We start from the raw sequence: 15,784 nt of genomic DNA on the forward strand, positions 1-15,784 counted from the left end.
AGGTGGGCCGGAGGGTCAGGGGGTACGGAATGGTAGTTGACCGGGGGAGCGGCAGCAACTGACACGTAGGATGGACGCGGCAATGTCGTGTGGGCGTCGCTGGGAGGCACGGCAGCAACTTCAGGGTACGTGGTTATGGGGCGTGAAGCATGTGGCTGTACGGGCGCAACGCCGGTCAGCGTTGTAAGTTCCTCCCTGATTATGTCACGTAAGGGCATTCCCGAAGGCTGTGTAGGTCGTGGTGTAGGAGGTGTGAAGCCCATGGACCGCAATTCTTCGTGTATAATGTCCCGGATAAGGTCGCGCAGGTGGCCATCTGACGTGGAGTGGTGGTCGCCAATGTCTGGTTGGAGGCGAACGGAGTCCAGCGCATCAAGGCGCTGGCATGTCGTCACGACATCAGCGATGGTAGCTGGGTTTTGCACAGCGAGCGCATTAAAGGCAACAGGCCCAATGCCTTTCAATATGTGGCGCACTTTGTCCGATTCCGGCATGGATTGATTGACACGCCGGCACAGTGCGAGGACATCCTCGATGTAGGAAGTGTACGATTCACCGGGATGTTGTCGGCGAGTATCAAGTGTCCTCTTCGCGACGGCGGATCGAACGTCCGGGGTGCCAAAAACGTGTCGCAGCTGCTGCTGGAAGGTAGCCCAGTCGGGTAAGTCAATGACGTGGTTAAAATACCATGTCTTTGCGACTCCGGTCAGATATAATGGGACGTAACGCAGTTTGGCGGCCTCGTCCCACCGATTAGCGACACTTACGCGGTCGTAGTCGTCGAGCCAATCTTCTACGTCTTCTCCACGACGACCAGCGAAGAGCGGGGGTTCCCGCTGATGTCCGTGTATGTAAATAGGAGGGGCAGCTTGCGTCGGTGCGTGGTTGATGACATGAGCGCCGGTAGGCTCGGTCTGGGACATGCTGCCTGACAGTGGGCGCAATCGGCGGCCTGAACGAAGCTCCAGCGGGTAGAGCGGGCTGCGGGAGGTAAGAGGACCGAAAATCCACCTCCACCACGTATGAAGTCTTGGTAGTCTGGGTTTCGACAGCGTTTAATTGAGGAAAGACCTCGCAAAACGAACGGGCAGAGCCAGTACACAGACGATGACGATGATGATGAACCAGAGTGGCAATGAGGACAAAGAGACAAGCGGATGATGGTGATTGTGATCATGCAGGGATGAGGACGATGCAAGTAACAAATGCCCACACACAATATATATATATATATATATATATATATATAATTATATATATATATATATATATATATATATATATATATATATATATATATATATATATATTTATATATATACATATATATATATTGTGATCTGGTTGCACGTACATGGAGATCATGTCGGACAAAGTTCGGTGAAAACGCTCATTGAGACCATTAGTTTCTGGGTGATACGCTGATGTGGTCTTGTGGATGGTGTTAGAGGCCTGTAAGACTTCAGCAAGGACATGTGAAAGAAATGTCTTGCCACGGTCACTAAGGAGCACACGCGGTGCGCCATGTCGTAAAATAATGGCGCGAAGGAAAAAATCGGCTACTTCAGAGGTAGCACCAGATGAAAGAGCTGCCGTCTCCGCGTAGCGAGTAAGGTGGTCAACGGCAGTAACAAACTAACGGTGACCGGCTGGCGTAAGCGGAAGAGGTTCGTATAAGTCTATGCCCACAAATTCAAATGGAGTGGACGGGCACGGCATTGGTTGCAATGGCCCCGTGGGAAGAGACGTGGTACGTTTTCGGTGCTGGCATGACGCGCAGGAAGCGACGTACTTGGCGACAGAAGTGGAGAGGCCAGGCCAAAAGCAGCGAGTTCTGAGGCGGTCGTAGGTCTTGTGGAACCCTAAGCGGCCAGCGCTGTATTTTTCGAGGTATCACCATCGCATCTTGTTTAGTGTGGTTCTCCCGTGGTTATGCAAACATCACGGCATGCAACATGACGCCAGAACCACTTCTTTTGCCTGAGGGGGCCACTGTGCAACCAGATCACAAAAACTGGGACACAATACTTCTTTTTGTCACGTTCGCATATAACACTGCCATACAGCGTACAACGAATTTCAGCCCTTTTTTTCTCGTGTATGGCCGTGTACCGACTTTTGTTCTGGACACCACCTTTTTGTCCACATCTTCCAATCTATCTGCATCTCTCCCGGAAGAGTTCGCCGCTCGCGTCGCCCGCTGCCGTGAAATCGCCAGCGCCAACACTGCTACCATTCAGGACAAGAGAAAAATTGACCTTGATGCGAAGCGTCGAGTTGTTGTGTTCCGCCCAGGCGACGAAGTCCTTTTGTGGACACCTGTTCGTGTACCTGGGCTCTGCGAAAAATTCCTTCACCGGTATCTCGGTCCATACACCGCCCTGGAACGAACATCTGAAGACAACTATCGCGTTGCTCCTGTCAACGCGGCTTCTGATCGTCGTCGCCGCCACACCGAGATCGCCCACGTCTCTCGACTGAAACGAGATATTCGGCGTCCCAACCCTTTCTAACTTGCTGCCCTCTTTCGCGAAGGGGGGAAAATAGTGTGAGCGCTATGTACTTCATCTTCATCTGTTTGATCAAACCATTGTAGTGATCATCATCGTATGTCATGCGAGCTGGCTCTCTGACTCGTGCGTCTGGATTAAAAAAGGATAACCTGGTTGCTGCCGTACCGGACGTGGTCTCATAATATATATAAATATGTATATATATATATATATATATATATGTATATATATATATATACATACATATATATATATATATATTTAATAAAATAGAGGTGTTGTACGTCGAAAAAGATTCAGACAAAGCTTGGCAAAGTCTGCTTCATCAGGCAGGTCAGGCTAATGGCGAGCGGCGTGCGCGAGCTACTACCACAGACACCGATCATCATCGTCTTCTTCATCGCCAGCAGAGCGTCCGTTATTCAGATTCATTAATTCATTACAATTACTTCCCGCAAAATAAGGAGCCATCCTGGCGACCTATGGACAAGTAAACACGGGAGGGTCGTAACAGGGCTTAAGTCTCGAGACGTGGACAATTTCCTGGCCACGACGACGTTGGTCAGAAGATGGTTCCAGGGGCTCAATGAGGTAATTCACTGGTGACGTTTTTTGTAGCACACGATATGGGCCGTGATGCTTGGGGACCAACTTGGTAGAAAGGCCAGGTGTAGCAGAAGGGACGTGCAGCCAGACGAGTGAACCTGGATCGTAGGAAGTAGTGTTATTTGATGCGTCATGGTGGTGCTTTTGGCGTCCTTGGTCTTAGGTTGTGAATGATCTTGCCAGTTGGCGGCATTCTTCAGCGTATGTAGCGGCTTGAGACAAAGTCGTGGACTCTGAGGAGTCAGGTTTGTACGAAAGAATGGTGTCCATAGTGCAAGAAGGTTCGTGTCCGTAAAGGAGGAAAAAAGGAGAGAACCCAGTAGTGCTTTGAATGGCGGTATTATAGGCGAACGTGACAAACGGGAGCACTCGGTCCCAATCGGAGTGGTCTGACGAGATATACATAGACAGCATGTCACCAAGGGTGTGGTTCAAGCGCTCTGTCATTCCATTGGTCTGGGGATGACAGGCGCTTGTAGTGCGGTGAACGACGTGGCACTCACGCAGCAATGCTGTGATGACGTCTGACAAGAATACGCGACCACGATCGCTCAGTAACTCCCGAGGTGCTCCATGACGTAATACGATGTAGTGAAGTACGAACGTCGCAACGTCTTTTGCTGTAGACGAGGGAAGGGCTGAAGTTTCGGCATACCGCGTGAGATGGTCGACGACAACTATGATCCAGCGGTTACCGTCAGCAGTGTTGGGAAGGGGACCATAGATATCGATGCCGACGTAGTCGAATGGCCGGGATGGGCATGGTAAGGGTAACAAGGTACCGCTGGCGTGATAAGGGGGAGTTTCTCGTCTCTGGCATGTCGAGCAGGCCCGAACGTATTGTCGTATAAAACGGTACACGCCAAGCCAGTAATATCGGAGACGTATGCGAGAATAAGTCTTCAGGAAACCTGCGTGTCCACATTGGGGGTCGTCATGAAACGTGGAACAAATTTCGGACCGCAGATGACGTGGAATCACGAGTAGCCACTGACGTCCACCGGGTGCGTAGTTGCGTTGGTACAGCACGTCGCCGCGAGTGGCGAAGTGCTGGACTTGCCGACGCAACGTGTGAGAAGGGGGGGGGGGAGCCGTCCGCCCAGACAGGATGTCTAGAATCGAAGCAACCCACGGGTCCTTGCGTTGCTCAGATGGCATGTCGGCGATGGTGACGGCAGTGGCATCACGGGTTAGACTTTCGCAGCAGTCCGGGTCAGGGGTAGGGGCGAACGGGATAGGGCGTCTGCGTCCGAATGTTTCCGGCCGGAGCGATAGACCACGCGAATATTATATTCTTGGAGGCGTAATGCCCATCGGGCGAGGCGACCGCTTGGATCCTTCAGTGACGACAACCAGCAGAGGGCGTGATGGTCAGTCACGACGTCAAAAGGGCGTCCGTACAAGTAAGGTCGAAATTTCTCTATCGCCCAAATAATGGCCAGGCATTCCTTTTCAGTGACGGAATAGTTAATTTCGGCTTTGCTAGGAGTTCGGCTTGCGTAGGCAACCACGTACTCTTGGAAGCCGTCTTTCTTCTGTGGAAGAATAGCGCCTAGCCCGACACCACTAGCGTCGGTGTGGATCTCTGTGGGTGCCGATGGGTCGTAGTGTCGCAGAATAGGCGGCGACGTGAGGAGTCGGCGCAATTCATTGAAAGAATCGTCACAGGTGGCAGACCAGGCTGAAAGGTCTCTAGAGCCGGCGAGGAGCTTGGTCAAAAGAGCGATGATCGTCGCGAAATTGCGAACGAAGCGCCGGAAGTAAGAGCACAGGCCTAGGAAGCTTCGGAGCTCTTTCATGGTGGTCGGTTTGGGAAACGCTGAAAGGGCTTAAGTTTGGCAGGGTCAGGATGAATGCCGTCTTTTGAAACCACGTGGCCAAGAATCGTAAGCTTTCGAGCGGCGAAATGGAACTTCTTCAGATTCAGTTGCATCCCCGTGGCAGAAATACACCCGATGACTTTCTCGAGGCGGGTTAAATGGGTTGCGAAATCACTTGAAAAGACGACAATGTCATCTAAATAACAAAGGCAAACGTTCCATTTGAGGCCTCGAAGGATAGTGTCCATCATTCGCTCGAAAGTAGCTGGCGCGTTGCAGAAGCCGAAGGGCATGACTGTGAATTCGTAAAGCCCGTCGGGCGTGATGAAAGCTGTTTTCTCGCGATCGGCCTCTGGCATGGGTACCTGCCAGTATCCAGTGCGCAGATCTAAAGAAGAGAAAAATTCGGCTTCCTGTAGGCAGTCCAAGGCATCGTCAATGCGTGGCAGTGGATAGACATCCTTGCGCGTGATTCGGTTGAGACGTCGGTAGTCCACGCAAAACCTGATGGATCCGTTCTTCTTCTTCACCAACACAACTGGAGAGGCCCAGGGACTGCTTGACGGTTCGATTATGCCACGTGTCAGCATGTCGTCAACCTGTTCATTGATGGCACGGCGTTCGGTGGTTGACACACGATATGGACGCTGCCGTAATGGCGTCTCTTGACCGGTATCTATACGATGAACAACAGATGACGCTCGACCTAAGGAAGGCTGATTGTGGTCAAACGAGGCCCGAAAACGCTGTAGGAGCTTGATCAGCTGTTCCTGGTGCCCAGGCGTGAGGTTGCAATCAATGGACTTGCGGAATACATCCGTTGGTTCATTAGCGTCAGTGGCGGGTGTAATGGCACAAGTCGGTAAAAATGGCTTGTCTGGATAGATCGGGTCTTCAAAAATACAATTTAAGGTCTCGAGGCTCCCCAGACACTCGCCGCGTAGCAGGATGTATGGGCAAGCAGAAACGTTGCACGCATAAAGTACCGCCGAGCCATTGGAAAAGTTGATGACGGCAAATGGGAGGACGATGGTTCGGTGTTGCACACTAGCTATAGTTGGTTGGAACAGCAGCGTCGAGTTAGTGGCAGCAGGGGAAAACACAGGCACTAGCACGGCAGACAACGGCGCGATGCGGACGTCAGCTGCGGCAAACACTTTCGAGGGACTGTGGTGGTCAATATCAAGCCACGGATTCGTCAACGTGAGTTCAGCACGAGCGCAGTCGACGAGGGCCTGATGGGTAGGAAGAAAATCCCATCCTAGTATGACGTCGTAAGATGAACGTGGGAGATTAACAAAGTTGACGGCGTACCAAACATCTTCAATAAAAACGCGTGCTGTGCACTGAGCTGTCGGTGCGATGAAATGGGAGGTGGCTGTACGCAAAGCAAGATTCGTAAGCGGCGTTGTAACTTTTCTCAAATTGCAACAGAGTTTTTCACTAATTACAGAAACGACGGCGCCCATGTTGACAAGTGCACGTACAGCAACACCTTCTACTAGCACATCAATTTCGTTGGTCGGACAAAGAGGAGGTCTTAAAAAGTTCGATGACGACGCAGTTCTTGCCTCCGGAACTGCGGCTGTCAGTTTTCCTCTCGAGCGGGGCTCGTGCGCCGAAGCATCAGGGAGACAGATCGGCGACGGGGTGGTTATGACCGGCGAGAATCGACAGGGCGTCGTGGGGACAATGAGTCGGTGATAGGAGAAGATGGTCGCTGGGCATTCTGGGCAACCTGGTAATTTGCAGAATTCCCGTGGTTTGGAGGCTGGAAGTTGCGACGGCGACAGTAGCGTGCTATATGTCCCACGAAACCGCATGCGAAACAGATGGGTCGATTATCCAAGGTGCGCCATGGGTTAACGACAGAAGGTGCAGGTGGCGAAACGGGATGGGGTGCCGTGTATATAGGCGGCGTCATAGGGTAGGAGGACCCGGTGCCCCGGTATGCGCCAGAGATAGGTGGGGCTGGGGGTCTAGCAATGATGGCAGCGTAGGTCAGCGGTGTAGGGACGGGTGGCGATGGAGGCAGTGCCTGCGTGACCTGTGTCTCAATGACCTGGCGTAAACGTGGGTCTAACGAGGTCACTGGCCCGGATGCTTCGGCCACACGAGAAAGCTGACGCGCAACTTCTTCACGAATGAATTGTTTGATGTGGGGCAGTAAGACGGTGTGATCAGCAGCGACGTCGTGCACGAGGGCGGAAACTTCAGCCGTATCTTCAGCGGCCCTGCGCGTCGAGACACGCTGCTTACGCAACTCGTCGTACTCCTGACAGAGCTGGACAACATCGGTGACGGTCTGTGGATTCCTAGCGACGAGCATCTGGAAGGTATCGTCGTCAACTCCTTTGATGATGTGCTTGAATTTGTCGCGTTCGGTTAGAGATTCATCGACGCGCTTGCAAAGAGACAAGACATCTTCAATGTAACTTGTAAAGGTCTCGTCTCTGCGCTGGACTCGACTACGGAGACACTGTTCCGCGCGAAGCCAGCGCACGGCGGGACGACCGAAGACCGCGGCGATGGTGGTCTTGAAGGCGGACCAGTATGTGATTTCGCCTTCGTGGTTCTTGAACCAGAGGCTGGCCACATCAGCGAGGTAAAAGCGCACGTTTGTGAGCTGGTCGCAGGCGTTCCACTTGTTGGAAGCACTTACGATTTCGTACTCGACGAGCCAGTCCTCGACGTCTTGTCCGTCGTTGCCGCGAAAAATTGGTGAGTCGCGTTGCCGAGGTACGCCAGTACAGTAGACTGTCGTTGGTAAGGCAGCTTGAGAAGGGCCAGGAGCAGTCATGGTGAACGGTGAAGGTAGCGTCCGATTGCGAAGTTCCAGGTTGATGGGAACCCCAGCTCCTCCACCACTTAAACTATAGGTGTTGTACGTCGAAAAAGATTCAGACGCAGCTTGGCAAAGTATGCTTTATCAGGCAGGTCAGGCTAATGGCGAGCGGCGTGCGCGAGCTACTACCACAGACACCGATCATCATCGTCTTCTTCATTGCCAGCAGAGCGTCCGTTATTCAGATTCATTAATTCATTACAATATATATATATATATATATATATATATATATATATATATATATATATATATATATATATATATATATATATATATATATATATATATATATATATATATATATATATATATATATATATATATATTGCCATGGCCAAGAAAGACGCTGCTGGCGCTTTGGCACGCGGGTAGCTAGAGAAAAGAAGAGAAGGACGAAGTGCAGAATAAGAACAGCTGGCCCAGGATCGGGTGTCTGTCTCTCTCCATTACAATGGCGCAGTCGACGAAGAAGAACGCTTACGTCCCGGCTTCGTCATCCAGGACACCTGCGATAAGCACCCCTTGAGGAAGGCGTCAAGGCCTCCTTGGCAGCTGTTCACCTGCCGCCTCTGCCACCACCGTTCGGGGACGGCGTCAAGGCCTCCTCGGCGGCTGCAGTACACGTTACCGGTACCATTTCACAAGAGACGCCGTGCACGCGTCCTTGGCAATGGATTCTGCCGTCAGCGCAAGCCGACAAGTGAACCATCTGCGGGAAGCCACCAGTACGTGTCTTCGTGGTTCGTCGGCAGCGCGGGCTTCTCCATCAAGGAACGCCGTTCACGCTTCCTAAGCAATAGGGTCCCACCCGCTGCTTCAGCCACCCTTCAGACCACCTGTGGATGGCGTCTAGGCCTCCCCTGTGGTTCTAGGACATGACCTGATTGAAACCCTGCCACCGTTTCACGGCAGGGATCCACACCGGCTCCTGTCCCTTGGGAATGCCACTCACATTTCCCATGGCTTACATTCCCGTTGCGGTACTCTTTCAACAAACGAGCCGCCACGGAACGCCGTCTAGGCTTCCCTGCTCGTCAACCACACCGGGGTGACCGCTGCAATTGCTACTTACTCAAAGACCACGATCACTGACTCTTCGGGCTTAATGCCCAACCGCATCGCGGACCTGCGGCGTACCATTGCGCTAATCCGCATCGAGACTAACGAACTGACAGCGTTGATCGCCGAGCGTGCTCCTACAATGTTGCCAGCATTGTGTGACATTAACGCAGCGTCGGATGTAGCTGATTAATGCCCAACCGCATCGTGGACCTGCGGCGTACCATTGCGCTAATCCGCATCGAGACTAACGAACTGACAGCGTTGATCGCCGAGCGTGCTCCTACAATGTTGCCAGCATTGTGTGACATTAACGCAGCGTCAGATGTAGCTGCCTGATACGACCTTGAGGCAAGCACAGTGGAGCAACGCAGCCAGCTTCGGTCTTCTCTCATCGAGCTCTCACATCAGCTCGACTGCTTCGCGTCGGTGATCTCTGCGTTGCCATCTGCCACCTCACAATCATCAGCCATCTGCGAACTACCGGAATTCAACGGGGTCCGGAACGAGGCCGACGGTTTGGGTGGCAACCGTCAACGCGATAGCAATGCGTGAGGCCTGGACAGAAAATCAGAAATGGACCGTTGCTGTAGACCGTCTTCGGGAAAGTGCAGCGGCGTGGTACTGGTATGAAGGCTGGAAGCAGCAGTCATGGGCGGAGTGGACCTCCAAGCTCATAGCTGCCTTCGGCCGGACACTCTCCGATCTCGTTTCCACCAACCAGTCCAACCTGACCAGTACCGAGGATGGAGTTCAAGAAGGGTTCTATCTCGAGGCTCCAGCTGAGCACTCCAGTTCTCCACATGAGCTTCCAGACTCGTTGCTGGTACCGGACCCAAATTCGTGTCAGTCATCGGCCACCCCGTCCTCTTTCGTGGACGGGGTGGCCGATGGGGAGATACAGAGGGGCACAGGGTAGCTGGACCCTCTGGACCCTCTGTAACGAGAAGAGACAGAGATGGCGGCACAGAGGCTCCTGCGTCAAATCATGATGCCCGGGCACCGCAGCCTGCCCAGAACGCCGACGGCAATGGAGACCAGTGCCCCAAACTGTACCAATGGAATTGCCTGCTAAGCGTGCTGCAGGCGCCACGAGATAGCCATGGTCACGGAACAGAGTGTTCAACAGCCCCGCAAGGCGAGTCATCGCGTCCACGAGAAGGACCCCACAGATGCAGCCAATATGATGATAGCTTCACAGAATGTCCTGCCGCAGATTGCAAGACCGGCCGTGAATTGTCTTTTCTGCCACACATCACAGAACTTACGTACCCACTCTCGACACCAGTCAAGGCACCTAGCTGTTCTTTTGGGATACGCTTTCGGCAACCCTCGTCCGGCATTTTACGTCAGCCGCTGATTTGGCGGCCCGTCCAAAGCGCGCTGTCAGGTGCATGTTTGGCTGCTTCCCACAGAGAGCCTCTGCATGGCCGCGACCGACCAAAACGATGCAGCCAGTCTCGACCTCCCGATAGACTTGTGGAAGACTCCGGCACCCAGTTCCAGTGTTGCCAAGGCCGACCTCCGAAATGCAGCCAGTATCGACCACCAGATCTACTTCTGGCAGATACCCGTACCAACTCGCAGCATGGCCGAGAGCGTCGGCCGCAATGGGGCAGCCAGTGCCGGCCGCCTGAGTCCACAGCACTTTTTCTAGAGACATCGTGGCGTGCAAAAGAGCGACCGGCTCGAGGCAGCCAGTGCCGTGCACCAGAGACGCTTTCCCCAGACCGTCGCTCCATCTTGCACTGTGGTCCGGGCTGACCACCCCGATGCAGCCAAGCCTGCCCACCAGAAACTTTGCCGCCAGCTCCTCGCGCGCGCAGTCATGGCCGAGTGTCATGACCGAGAAAGACGCTGGTGCTTCGGCGCGCGGGTAGCTAGAGAAAAGAAGAGAAGGACGAAGTGCAGAATAAGAAGAGCTGGCCCAGGATCGGGTGTTGTCTCTTGTTCTCTGTCTAGTACATCACAATATATATATATATATATATCATCATCATCAGCCTGACTACGTCCACTGCAGGACAAAAGCCTCTCCCATGTTCCGCCAGTTAACCCGGTCCTGTGCTTGCTGCTGCCAATTTATACCCGCAAACTTCTTAATCTCATCTGCCCACCTAACCTTCTGTCTCCCCCTAGCCCACTTCCCTTCTCTGGGAATCCATAGTTACCCTTAATGACCAGCGCTTATCCTGTCTACGCAGTACATGCCCGGCCCATGTCAATTTCCTCTTCTTTATTTCAACTATGATATCCTTAACCCCTGTTTGTCCCCTAATCCACTCTGCTCTCTTCTTGTCTCTTAAGGTTACAACTACCATTTTTCTTTCCATTGCTCGCTGCGTCGTCCTCAATTTAAGCTGAACCCTCTTTGTAAGTCTCCAGGTTTCTGCTCCGTAGGTAAGTATCGGCAAGATACAGCTGTTATATACCTTCCTCTTGAGGGATAGTGACAATCAACCTGTCATAATTTGAGAGCGCTTGCCGAATGTGCTCCACCCCATTCTTATTCTTCTAGTTACTTCACTCTCGTGGTTAGGCTCTGCGGTTATTACCTGCCCTAAGTAGACATAGTCTTTTACAACTTCAAGTGCACTATTACCTATCTCGAAGCGCTGCTCCTTTCCGAGGTTGTTGTACATTACTTTCGTTTTCTGCCGATTAATTTTAAGACCCACCTTTCTGCTTTCCTTGTCTAACTCCGTAATCATGAGTTGCAATTCGTCCCCTGAGTTACTCAGCAATGCAATGTCATCGGCGAAGCGCAAGTTACTAAGGTATTCTCCATTAACTCCTATCCCTAACTTTTCCCATTCTAGGCTTCTGAAAACCTCCTGTAAGCACGCGGTAAATAGCATTGGGGAGATTGTGTCCCCCTGCCTTACACCCTTCTTTATTGGTATTCTGTTGCTTTCTTTATGAAGCACTATGGTAGCATTTGATCCCCTGTAGATTTCTTTCAGAATGTTTATATATACTTCATCTACGCCCTGATTCCGCAGTGTCTGCATGACGGCTGATATTTCTACTGAATCAAACGCCTTCTCGTAATCTATGAAGGCTATGTATAGTGGTTGGTTATACTCTGAGCATTTCTCTATTACCTGATTGATAGTATGAATGTGGTCAATTGTTGAGTAGCCTGTTCGAAATCCTGCTTGTTCCTTTGGTTGATTGAATTCTAATGTTTTCTTTACTCTGTTAGCAATTACCTTTGTAAATAGCTTGTATACTACAGAAAGCAAGCTGATCGGCCTGTAATTCTTCAAGTCCTTGTCATCTCCCTTCTTATGTATTAAGATGATGTTAGCGTTCTTCCAAGACTCTGGTACCCTTCCCGTCAGGAGACACCTCATAAATAAATAAATATATATATATATATATATATATATATTTATGAGGTGTCTCCTGCCTGCCTATATATATATATATATATATATATATATATATATAGGCAGGCATGGTGGTTGAGTGGCCGTAGCGTTGCATATAGTCTAGTAGATCCTCCGTGAGCGGTCACAACGTGGTTTATTTCGACGTTTCGGCCTAGATATATATATATATATATATATATATATATATATATATATATATATATATATATATATATATATATATATATATATATATATATATATATATATATATATATATGGTGGGGTGATATTCAATGGATCCGGTGGAAAATGCAGTATAAAAAGAGGTCGACAAACGTGCGAAAAAACACTAGTTTTACTAACGTTTCGGCAGGTGGGCCTGCCTTCGTCGGAGTGAATGGTTACACATGGCACACAGAGCACATATATAAGCCGCTTCTTTGCGTATCACACGGCTAAGTCATTATCAGTAGTATACGAAACAAGATTATATATCACCAAAGGTACGTGGCTATAGTGTATATACAGCTGAAAACGCGTATCATTACACAATAGTGAATTGGCACGTATTAGATACCCTACAACTTGTGTGGAATGAAACAGGTCAGCAAGATAACAAACTGCGCACGCAGTAGCTCACTTGGTCATACGTTCTGCGGGATAAACACAGCCTAAAAACATTCAGTAAGCCTTTAAAAAAGAAAAAGAAGTTTAGAGAGATAAACAAAATCACAAAGCAGGCAGAGCAAAATGAATGCGAGTAAATGATGAAGTGACAAAGGCCACCTACATTATGTAGGTAATATTTGACAATAGGCCAACATCGTGCGAAGAATATACACTTGTCAGTAAAACAAAAAAAGCGATTTACTAAGGCAATATGCAAGTAAGCGTACCCGGGCTCTCGTTCATGCCGGCAGATAGTGTTTTGAATTTATGAATTAAAAATGACTCTTTTACTTCGCGTTCATGGTGTGATTTAAAACCCGATTCCAGTATTGTAGCTTTCATGTTACTGAATGAATGACCTGCCTCGGTGACATGCCTTGAAATCGGTAAGTTAGGAAGGGCATGCACATGAGCTTTATGATTATTGAAACGGTATCGAAAAGCAGTTTCAGTATGACCTATTTATTGTGCATGACAGATTGAGCATTCTAGCAAATATACGACATTTGCAGTATCACAAGTAAAACTGCCCTTAATTTTGAACTTGAAGTTCGTCGCAGTACTAGCTGCCAGTGTTGTTGTCGTCATGTGTGCGCACACTTTACAGCGGGGCTTTTTACAAGGACGGCAACCAAGCGCCTGGTCGTTATTGCTCTGTCTAGTTTTAGAGGAAGTTAATAAATCTCGCAAATTTCTGCCTCGTCTGTACACAACACGTAGGGGTTCTGGAAACGCTTTTGCAAGGCGTTCGCTCTGCATAAGTATGTTGTGGTGTTTACGGAAAATTGATGCTACGTTAGGTGCCGATGCGTTATGGGTTAAAACCAGGTTAACCTGTGAATGACTTTTAGGATTTTTCTTGGGGATGCAGAGTGTTGTACGGTCCCATAACGCATCGGCACCTAACGTAGCATCAAAAAAAAGGACAGTGTACACGTCCTTGCTTTTTTCCTGACTGACTCGTACGTGTACACTGTCCTTTTTTTCTTTTTTTTTCCCACATGCACATACAAAGTGTTTACGTTCGCCTACCACTTCATGACCCATGAAGGGAAACGGACGAAGATTAGAGGTAAATAGCCGACCGACCCATTAACGAGAAACCTTTCCTTTACACACACCGCCCGCCGCCCGCCGAACGACCAATTACGGGGAAACCCCTTTCTTTAGGCACGCCGTCCCGGACCCTCCCGGCACCGCGGCGACAATCTTGGGTGGCCCGACACACGCCAAGAACTGAACAGCACGTGATATGAACCGTAGGTGGATGTAGACGGACAGTTGGCTTCGTTCTCAGTGTTGACAGTGGTTCTTCCTCTTTTTTACTTTCTCTCTTTTCTTTCTTTTTTCGTCTTTTTTCTCCTTTTTTTTCCTTCTTCCAGTTCCCTCTCACTCTCGCAAACGTCTTTCAAGGCGAGAGGGACGCGGCAGCAGGGATGTTTGGAAGCTCATGTCAGTATAACTCATCCCCTGATGAAGGGAGGTCCCCTCCCGAAACTGTTGGGAAATAAATATATTTATCCTTGTTGACAACGCTCGCGTTGTGCCATATCCCATACCTTCACGAAGACTAACTGGCCCATTGAATTATTACTCCCACTATATATATATATATATATATATATATATATATATATATATATATATATATATATATATATATATGTAATGCCTCTCAGCATAACTACTATTTTTAGGCGGTGCATTTCTCGTCCGACTACGTTAGACTTGAACTAGTTTTGAGACCTCATACTGTCGAAAAGGAGAAATCTACAGTGCGCATCTGTAGAGACACACAATATTCAGCTTCACGAACTGTAAACTATTGGCGCAGGGCTGCCCTTGGTAGATTTCTTTTTATTTCTGAGGGGGTGGGGTGCGCAGCATCACGCCTAACTTTGGCACTTAGTGGTCGCTGTGAATGCGTGTAAATATTTTAGTATACCCTGAAAAGTTAAATTACGAAAACATTTCGTGGTTTAGGGTGTTCAGGTTCCGTTTATCTCCTCTCTTTACTTATGACTTTCTGGTTCTGCGTGCGTATGGCACAGTATTTGTTTTTTAATCTCACAGCTTTTTGAGCACAGCTAACTTCCAAAAAATCAGCTCAGTTATCCTTTATGAATATTGTAGACGCCTAAACAACGAAGAAAGAGTTAAGAGAGAAAAAAATCAATATAAGACACCTCTTCTCAATTATTTTCGATCTCTCACAAGGACTTTTATAGATCTCAAATTCAGTAGATGGGCGTGTCATACTTCAAAGGCTATGGCGTCATGTGCTAGACATGAATGATGGGCAGGTGCGAAGAAATCTGCATCAAGAAATCGCAATGGAGGAGCTGAAGCGCATAGCAGTACCTGCACGCGACGCACGGCTCTTTCAGTTTTATTCGACTGCAGCGCCGCCACTGCGGGCAACGCCGAAGGGTTCAGGCCGCGAGGCGCGGTCACGCCACTCAACACTTCTAGTACACTCTAAAGTGCCAACCACTGGCACGCATACGCTCGCGTCTACGCGTCAAAAGCGTCAAATGCGCCTCTCGGCGTCGACGTCGGAGGGGCATACGCGAGCAGGCGCGAGGGATCAAGCCGGACTTGACATTTCGTCTCGCGTACGCTACGTCACCACGCGTACAGCGGCGCCAACCAACCAGAGGCCGCGATGACTCCGAATGCTGTGCCTAATGGCCGCCGCTTCGAAGGCACAGCCGAGTGCTGAAAGCAAGCATGAAAATTACTCCAAACGTTCCTGAATGACCGCTTCGTAATCTAGAACGACAACGAAACGACAAACGACTGCGAGTGCTACCAGCGTGACGCGGTTTCATGCCGAGTTCGAGCGACACCGACAAATCCAGCGAATGCCGGCCGGCTATGCTAGCGCCGGTC

Source organism: Rhipicephalus microplus, unplaced genomic scaffold, assembly GCF_043290135.1.
Source record: "Rhipicephalus microplus isolate Deutch F79 unplaced genomic scaffold, USDA_Rmic scaffold_16, whole genome shotgun sequence".
Taxonomy (NCBI): Eukaryota; Metazoa; Arthropoda; class Arachnida; order Ixodida; family Ixodidae; genus Rhipicephalus; species Rhipicephalus microplus.